The sequence below is a fragment of the Salvelinus alpinus genome, chromosome 16 (assembly GCF_045679555.1).
Source record: "Salvelinus alpinus chromosome 16, SLU_Salpinus.1, whole genome shotgun sequence".
In the NCBI taxonomy this organism is placed as follows: Eukaryota; Metazoa; Chordata; class Actinopteri; order Salmoniformes; family Salmonidae; genus Salvelinus; species Salvelinus alpinus.
The window spans coordinates 43,081,805-43,090,791 of NC_092101.1; positions in this window are offsets into that span (position 1 = coordinate 43,081,805).

Below are 8,987 nucleotides of genomic sequence, written 5' to 3' on the forward strand. Positions count from 1 at the left end.
ACTGACTTTATCACCATGCGCCGTCCCCTAATCAGCACGAATAAAAGCATACCATAATTTGACAGATAACACATAGAAACGTAGCGTGTGTGTGTGTGTGTGTGTGTGTGTGTGTGTGTGTGTGTGTGTGTGTGTGTGTGTGTGTGTGTGTGTGTGTGTGTGTGTGTGTGTGTGTGTGTGTGTGTGTGTGTGTGTGTGTGTGTGTGTGTGTGTGTGTGTGTGCATTAGGGAGCTGACACACAGATACATTATATGAGCAGTGTCTCTGACACCCCCAGCCTGGCAGGCAGGAGGGATTCTGAACAGTTTTGCATATTTATATTTTTATATCTGCACCTCGGTCATGAGCCTAACCCGGGAATTTCATTTTGTCAATAATTGAAAGACAGCTCCAAATGTTAAGGTAATAAAATCATTTATAGATAAAGAAGCATATTAAATCTGTGGGACTCTTTTAAAGGTGACACTATAATTTATGACTTTCCCAATGAGATTACCTCAGCTCTTTGAGCGATTAATGCTATAAATCAGAATGAATTGCGTTGCGGTAGCATCAATAGTCAGGCATGATTTCCTTCATGTGCGTTCTAATGCAGTTTGGTCGCTTTCCAAGGTGCCAAATCCAATGTAAATTAAACAATAAAAACATCACAAGGAAATAGAGGAAACATAACTGTTTTATTGCAGTAATGTGTTCCTGTTGTGTTCGTAGGACTGTGCGTGTGTGTTAGGGAGGGGGAATGCATGTATTTATATATGTGTAAGTGTGTCATTATTGTGTAAGTGTGTCATTATTTTGAAAGTGTGTGTGTGTGCTACGTGCGTGTGCATGTGCATGTGTGTGTGTGTGTGTGTGTGTGCTACGTGCGTGTGCATGTGCATGTGTGTGTGTGTGTGTGTGCTACGTGCGTGTGCATGTGCATGTGCATGTGTGTGTGTAGGAAACGCAGGTGGACCTGTGTCAGCTACTAAATGTGTCTGCAGTACCAGCAGAATGTTGACAGTTTGTTTTTGTGGTATTCTTTATGTTGTGTTTGTGTGGTATTCTTTATGTTGTGTTTGTGTGGTATTCTTTATGTTGTGTTTGTGTGGTATTCTTTATGTTGTGTTTGTGTGGTATTCTTTATGTTGTGTTTGTGTGGTATTATTTATGTTGTGTTTGTGTGTGAATATATTCAGTTGGTGAGAGTAGGAACCCTTTCATTGTTCAGCCTCTCTACAGCACTGAGTGAGTCAATGAGAGAGCGAGAGCGAGAGTGAGCACACAAGAGAGAGAGAGAGACAGAGAGAGATCGAGAGAGAGAGCGAGAGAGAATGAGAGTGAGAGAGCGAGAGACCGAGAGAGAGCGAGAGAGAATGAAGGAGAGAAAGTGAGAGAGAGCGAGAGAGCGTGAGAGAGATGGAGGGAGAAAGAGATTGAGAGAGCAAGAGATGAGAGGATGAGAGAGATGAAAAGAGAGTGAGAGAGATGAAAGGAGAGAGTAAGAGAGATGAAAAGAGAGAGAGGGAGCGAGAGAGAGAAAGAGCGCACCCAAGAGAGAGCTATACATCTGTGCAATGTAGGAGGAGACAAAGGATTGCAGTACAGGGTGGCTGAGGAAGCAGAGAGAGGGGCAGAGGAAGCTGGGACAGGGGCAGAGGAAGCTGGGACAGGGGCAGAGGAAGTGGCAGAGGCAGAGGAAGGAGCAGGGGACAGAAAAACTGTCAGAGAGAAATATGAGGCTAGACGAAAGCTGAACCCTGGACACCGGTTACTACAACATCTGCACTACATTACCCTCATCTCTCCCTACGGGGGTCACGTATATGCATCTGGTGTCGCTGGTGAACTTCTACTAGATCCTGGATGATTGTATTTTACTGGGTTCATTTATCTCCTGTTGCAGTGACTGTCAGTATAGCAGGCCACAGTAGTCTCTTGTTGGAGTGACTGTTAGTATAGCAGGCCACAGTAGTCTCTTGTTGGAGTGACTGTCAGTATAGCAGGCCACAGTAATCTCCTGTTGCAGTGACTGTCAGTATACCAGGCCACAGTAATATCCTGTTGCAGTGACTGTCAGTATAGCAGGCCACAGTAGTCTCTTGTTGGAGTGACTGTTAGTATAGCAGGTCACAGTAGTCTCTTGTTGGAGTGACTGTTAGTATAGCAGGCCACAGTAATCTCCTGTTGCAGTGACTGTCAGTATAGCAGGCCACAGTAGTCTCTTGTTGGAGTGACTGTCAGTATAGCAGGCCACAGTAATCTCCTGTTGCAGTGACTGTCAGTATAGCAGGCCACAGTAGTCTCTTGTTGGAGTGACTGTCAGTATAGCAGGCCACAGTAATCTCCTGTTGCAGTGACTGTCAGTATAGCAGGCCACAGTAATCTCTTGTTGGAGTGACTGTTAGTATAGCAGGCCACAGTAGTCTCCTATTGGAGTGACTGTTAGTATAGCAGGCCACCGTAATCTCCTGTTGCAGTGACTGTCAGCATAGCAGGCCACAGTAATCTCCTGTTGCAGTGACTGTCAGTATAGCAGGCCACAGTAATCTCCTGTTGCAGTGACTGTCAGTATAGCAAGCCACAGTAATCTCCTGTTGCAGTGACTGTCAGTATAGCAGGCCACAGTCATCTCCTGTTGCAGTGACTGTCAGTATAGCAGGCCACAGTAATCTCCTGTTGCAGTGACTGTCAGTATAGCAGGCCACAGTAATCTCCTGTTGCAGTGGCTGTCAGTATAGCAGGCCACAGTAATCTCCTGTTGCAGTGACTGTCAGTATAGCAGGCCACAGTCATCTCCTGTTGCAGTGACTGTCAGTATAGCAGGCCACAGTAATCTCCTGTTGCAGTGGCTGTCAGTATAGCAGGCCACAGTAATCTCCTGTTGCAGTGGCTGTCAGTATAGCAGGCCACAGTAGTGAATGCACTGAGGTGTCTGTTTAAACTACTGGCACACAGCTTGGACCCCCCATGCATACCACACAAGACATGCCACCAAAGATCTCTTCACAGTCCCCAAGTCCAGAACAGACTATGGGAGGCGCACAGTACTACATAGAGCCATGAAAATATAGAACTCTATTCCACATCAGGTAACTGATGCAAGCAGTAGAATCAGATTTTAAAAACAGATAAAAATACACCTTATGGAACAGCGGGGACTGTGAAGAGACACACACACAGGCACAGAAACACATACACATGATAAGACACACACGCTACACACATGTACACATGTACACAAATATGTGATAGTGGAGTAGTGGCCTGAGGGAACACACTAATTGTATTGGTTAGTGTTATGAAATGTCATGTCATGTAATATTTTTAACTGTGTATAACTGTCAGGATGAGTAGCCGCTGCCTTGGCAGCAGCTAATGGGGATCCTTAATGAATACAAATACAAATATGAAACATTTGATCTCAAATCCAAAATGCTGGAGTATAGAGCCAAATGTACAACTTTTACCTACACTGTCCAAATAAATACGAAGAGGAGTGTACATCAATATCATGAATAATGCTTCCCTGCTCTGCCATAAACTGCACTGATGCACTTCGAACTGCTCCCACAATGCATTTCTTTCCTAGGAGACTTTGTCCCAGTTTTCTGTTATAAATCACATCCCCGGCCCGTTTGATTCTCATCCAGGGGCTCTGCTTTCTGTTGCTGTAGTGTGTTCTTCGCAGCGGCGGCCAGCCACATAGCAGTGTCAAAAGGAATCCAATAAAAGGCTTATTTCATACAATTTTAATGAACTTATGTGGAATCACCTGTCAACAAATTATAGTCCAAGGGGAAATTCCTACTCTTCCCGTTCCAACGTTGATCTTTTCTCCATGTCACAGGTAATTCTCTCTAACGCGTTGTGAAGAGCCTGTTATGAGGAAGAAAGCGGTTTAAAATATGGATGCTGTGTGTACATGTATTTGCTTTCCATTAATGATGTGCTCTCGGCATGGGTCTGATGGGGCTCTCTGGCGAGGAACATAGTACACTTGTCATGCCCCCTTAAGCTCCCAGCCAGGATACAGCCTGCTAAGAGCATCATCACGGATCCTTTGTTAGTAAAGTATCCTTATCATTCCGCTCCATATGTACAGTACAGTATGTCACTGCATATAGAATCATGGCTAACATTTTAAAACATTTAACATTTAACATTTAACATTTTAAAACAAAACTAACCATTTAAAAACAGTTTGTAAAGAGTTTACTTTCCATTATTAATCATGATTGCTACATTTGTAAATGACAATAAGTCATCTCTAAATAGTAATTTATGCATGTACAGTATAAGCACTATTTAAAAATATGTATTAATGATTTATAAGATAATTAATATGGTTTTTGATCATAGTATGTTCACAATATATAAATTATTTATAATGTTCTACTAACCTGCTATAAAGGAGTTTTCAACTCATCAAATTATTTATAAGGCATTTGTTAATGGTTGATTAATGGTTTGAGCCACCATGTTTATACATATTTATGCATGTATTAATACATGTCATGAATGGGATATTTATCAATTGTTAGGTACATGCACCTACTAATATCTCAGTTGATGATTAATGTAGATCTATCTAAAACATTTACTAATTATTAATAAACTATTTGAGGTCCCTAATCTAAAGTGAACCCATTATAAACGTTTATAATTGACTTGTAGACCTTCTCCTAGTCTCCACAAGAGTTGACTATAACTCCTTTATAGCTGGTTTATAAGTACATTAGTAGTACATTATAAATTATTTACATTTTGTGAACATACTATGATCAAAAACCTTATTAATTATCTTATAAATCATTAATACAGGAGAGAGGACACGAGGAGTATGCAATTGCAAGTCTAACTCTGTGTGTGTGTGTGTGTGTGTGTGTGTGTGTGTGTGTGTGTGTGTGTGTGTGTGTGTGTGTGTGTGTGTGTGTGTGTGTGTGTGTGTGTGTGTGTGTGTGGGGGGGGGGGGGGGGGGTTGTCAATATGCTAGTAGGTCTGTGTGTAGAGGGCAGCAGTCCCCCGTCTGGAGCAGAGGAGAGCGGAGGAGAGCGGTGGAGAGCGGAGAGGAGAGGAGAGGAGAGGAGAGGAGAGGAGAGGAGAGGAGAGGAGAGGAGAGGAGGGGAGAGGAGAGGAGAGGAGAGGAGAGGAGAGGAGAGGAGAGGAGAGGAAAGGAGAGGAGAGGAGAGGAGAGGAGAGGAGAGGAGAGGAGACGAGAGTTAGCCAGGTGAAGCAGGAGGCAGGAGCCTGAGAGCATCCGAAATGGCACCCTATTCCCTTTATAGTGCACTACTAGGCCGTGGTTTATAGTGCACTACTAGGCCGTGGTTTATAGTGCACTACTAGGTCGTGGTTTATAGTGCACTACTAGGCCGTGGTTTATAGTGCACTACTAGGCCGTGGTTTATAGTACACTACTAGGCCGTGGTTTATAGTGCACTACTAGGCCGTGGTTTATAGTACACTACTAGGCCGTGGTTTATAGACCACTACTAGGCCGTGGTTTATAGTGCACTACTAGGCCGTGGTTTATAGTACACTACTAGGCCGTGGTTTATAGTTCACTACTAGGCCGTGGTTTATAGTGCACTACTAGGCCGTGGTTTATAGTGCACTACTAGGCCGTGGTTTAGAGTACACTACTAGGCCGTGGTTTATAGTGCACTACTAGGCCGTGGTTTATAGTGCACTACTAGGCCGTGGTTTATAGTACACTACTAGGTCGTGGTTTATAGTGCACTACTAGGCCGTGGTTTATAGTGCACTACTAGGCCGTGGTTTATAGTACACTACTAGGCCGTGGTTTATAGTGCACTACTAGGCCGTGGTTTATAGTACACTACTAGGCCGTGGTTTATAGACCACTACTAGGCCGTGGTTTATAGTGCACTACTAGGCCGTGGTTTATAGTACACTACTAGGCCGTGGTTTATAGTTCACTACTAGGCCGTGGTTTATAGTGCACTACTAGGCCGTGGTTTATAGTGCACTACTAGGCCGTGGTTTAGAGTACACTACTAGGCCGTGGTTTATAGTGCACTACTAGGCCGTGGTTTATAGTGCACTACTAGGCCGTGGTTTATAGTACACTACTAGGTCATGGTTTATAGTGCACTACTAGGCCGTGGTTTATAGTGCACTACTAGGCCGTGGTTTATAGTACACTACTAGGCCGTGGTTTATAGTGCACTACTAGGCCGTGGTTTATAGTACACTACTAGGCCGTGGTTTATAGACCACTACTAGGCCGTGGTTTATAGTGCACTACTAGGCCGTGGTTTATAGTACACTACTAGGCCGTGGTTTATAGTGCACTACTAGGCCGTGGTTTATAGTGCACTACTAGGCCGTGGTTTAGAGTACACTACTAGGCCGTGATTTATAGTGCACTACTAGGCCGTGGTTTATAGTGCACTACTAGGCCGTGGTTTATAGTACACTATAAAGTGAATAGGATGCCATTTGGGACATACAGTCACGGGACCTTGCCTGCTCTGCCCTGATGAGATGGAGGCCAGATTGTCATTCTACAGGTTTAACCACTCTATCTCTGTTTCTCTACTGGCTCTGTTCTCTGTTCTCAGGCGTGGGAAAGCTCCCAATCAGCAGCTCACTGTGGTCTGAGAGTGGTGGATGTGTGTCCATGTGTTCTCATGTTACTCTGAGCTTTCCTCATCTCATCTCAAGTTACTCTGAGCGTTCCTCATCTCATCTCACTTTACTCTGAGCGTTCCTCATCTCAAGTTACTCTGAGTGTTCCTCATCTCATTTCAAGTTACTCTGAGCGTTCCTCATCTCATCTCAAGTTACTCTGAGCGTTCCTCATCTCATCTCAAGTTACTCTGAGCGTTCCTCATCTCATCTCAAGTTACTCTGAGCTTTCCTCATCTCATCTCAAGTTACTCTGAGTGTTCCTCATCTCATCTCAAGTTACTCTGAGCGTTCCTCATCTCATCTCAAGTTACTCTGAGCTTTCCTCATCTCATTTCAAGTTACTCTGGGCGTTCCTCATCTCATCTCAAGTTACTCTGAGCGTTCCTCATCTCATCTCAAGTTACTCTGAGCGTTCCTCATCTCATCTCAAGTTACTCTGAGCGTTCCTCATCTCATTTCAAGTTATTCTGAGCGTTCCTCATCTCATCTCAAGTTACTCTGAGTGTTCCTCATCTCATCTCAAGTTACTCTGAGCGTTCCTCATCTCATCTCAAGTTACTCTGAGCGTTCCTCATCTCATCTCAAGTTACACTGAGCATTCCTCATCTCATCTCAAGTTACTCTGAGCGTTCCTCATCTCATCTCAAGTTACTCTGAGCGTTCCTCATCTCATCTCAAGTTACTCTGAGCGTTCCTCTTCTCATCTCAAGTTACTCTGAGCGTTCCTCATCTCATCTCAAGTTACTCTGAGCTTTCCTCATCTCATTTCAAGTTACTCTGGGCGTTCCTCATCTCATCTCAAGTTACTCTGAGCGTTCCTCATCTCATCTCAAGTTACTCTGAGCGTTCCTCATCTCATCTCAAGTTACTCTGAGCGTTCCTCATCTCATCTCAAGTTACTCTGAGCGTTCCTCATCTCATCTCAAGTTACTCTGAGCTTTCCTCATCTCATTTCAAGTTATTCTGAGCGTTCCTCATCTCATTTCAAGTTATTCTGAGCGTTCCTCATCTCATTTCAAGTTACTCTGAGCGTTCCTCATCTCATCTCAAGTTACTCTGAGCGTTCCTCATCTCATCTCAAGTTACTCTAAGCGTTCCTCATCTCATCTCAAGTTACTCTGAGCGTTCCTCATCTCATCTCAAGTTACTCTGAGCGTTCCTCATCTCATCTCAAGTTACTCTGAGTGTTCCTCATCTCATCTCAAGTTACTCTGAGCGTTCCTCATCTCATCTCAAGTTACTCTGGGCGTTCCTCATCTCATCTCAAGTTACTCTGGGCGTTCCTCATCTCATCTCAAGTTACTCTGAGCGTTCCTCATCTCATCTCAAGGTGCTCAGAGGTTGGTGAATGCTAAATATATGGTCTTGAAAGATAGAAGGGAAGAAGAGGAGAGAGGAAGGGGAGAAGAGGAGAGGAAGGGAAGAAGAGGAGAGGAAGGGAAGAAGAGGAGAGAGGAAGGGAAGAAGAGGAGAGAGGAAGGGGAGAAGAGGAGAGAGGAAGGGTGTGTGTGTCAGGCTCAGATGATGAGAGCTGGTGTTATGGCTGGTTATGAGCAGGATGGTGTCTGAGCTGGGAGAGAGAGAGAGACAGAGAGAGGGTGAATATGTGTTTGTGTTTGCTTGAGAGTCCTATTTGTGTCAAATAGAGTTTTTGTACATGTCTCTGCAATATGTGTGTGTGTGTGTGTGTGTGTGTGTGTGTGTGTGTGTGTGTGTGTGTGTGTGTGTGTGTGTGTGTGTGTGTGTGTGTGTGTGTGTGTGTGTGTGTGTGTGTGGCTGTGGGTGTGGGTGGCTGTGGGTGTGGGTGTGGGTGTGTGTGTGTGCGCGTGCGTGCGTGCGTGCGTGCGTGCGTGCGTGTGTGTGTGAAAGGCCCTAGTTAGATGCTCCAGCAGCCTCCAGGCTGGTATCTGTCAGTGTGGATGGTGAAAGATGAATCATGTGCATCTGGAATGTTCTAAAGAGGAAAACAATAAATGTCGAAGCTATAAAGACATTTTAATGACACACCTCAGTGAGCTGCTAACGCTCAGGGGGAGAGTCCACACACACATAGAGATTGTAGAGTAGTGCAGAGAGAGAGAGTTACAAGCAGTAAGTGGGTCATTGCTGGGAGAGTGACAGACTGGACACTGAGATAATATGGTCACATCATTCAACAGTATTCATCCTGTCCTCTCACCTCACAGGGGACCACGTTGAAAGATGGCAGCGTGAGGAGGGTAAGATAAGACACCTGTCTACTTAATAATCATTATGTGAGTACTTATATTTGTCCTATTTCACACGTGAACAAGTGTGAATTGGAAATGTTTTTTTTTCTTCTTCCATATCCTAATTCCCCCTGAGATTG